At 26.1% G+C, this 253-nt stretch overlaps 1 protein-coding gene across 1 annotated transcript in view; it reads left to right on the top strand.

Annotated features, from left to right (window-relative positions):
* Window positions 1-253, top strand: part of EMH_0063730 (uncharacterized protein) — a gene marked incomplete at both ends in the record, with an annotated part of 5,710 nt that overhangs the window by 4,469 nt on the left and 988 nt on the right. The gene's annotated exons all lie outside the window — the stretch shown is intronic.

Genomic DNA, 253 nt, shown 5'->3' with positions numbered 1-253 from the left:
AAAAAAAAAAAAAAAAAAAAAAAAAAAAAAAAAAAAAAAGACAAAGACAGAGATATATTTATTATAAAATAAAAACAGAGACAGAGATAGTATTAAATAGAGAGACAGAGACACACAGACAGAATAGATATAGAAACAGAAAACATATATAAATACTAATGGAGACTGAGATAGATAGAGAGGAGTGAGAGAGAGAGAGAAAGAAAAAAACAAAAACAAAGACAGAGACAGAAATGATAGAAGCAGAGACAAA

Source organism: Eimeria mitis, genomic scaffold (genome assembly GCF_000499745.2).
Source record: "Eimeria mitis Houghton genomic scaffold, Emh_scaff3238, whole genome shotgun sequence".
Taxonomy (NCBI): Eukaryota; Apicomplexa; class Conoidasida; order Eucoccidiorida; family Eimeriidae; genus Eimeria; species Eimeria mitis.
Note: the sequence above shows the minus strand (reverse complement) of the source record. Positions and strands in the feature narration are given on the sequence as shown.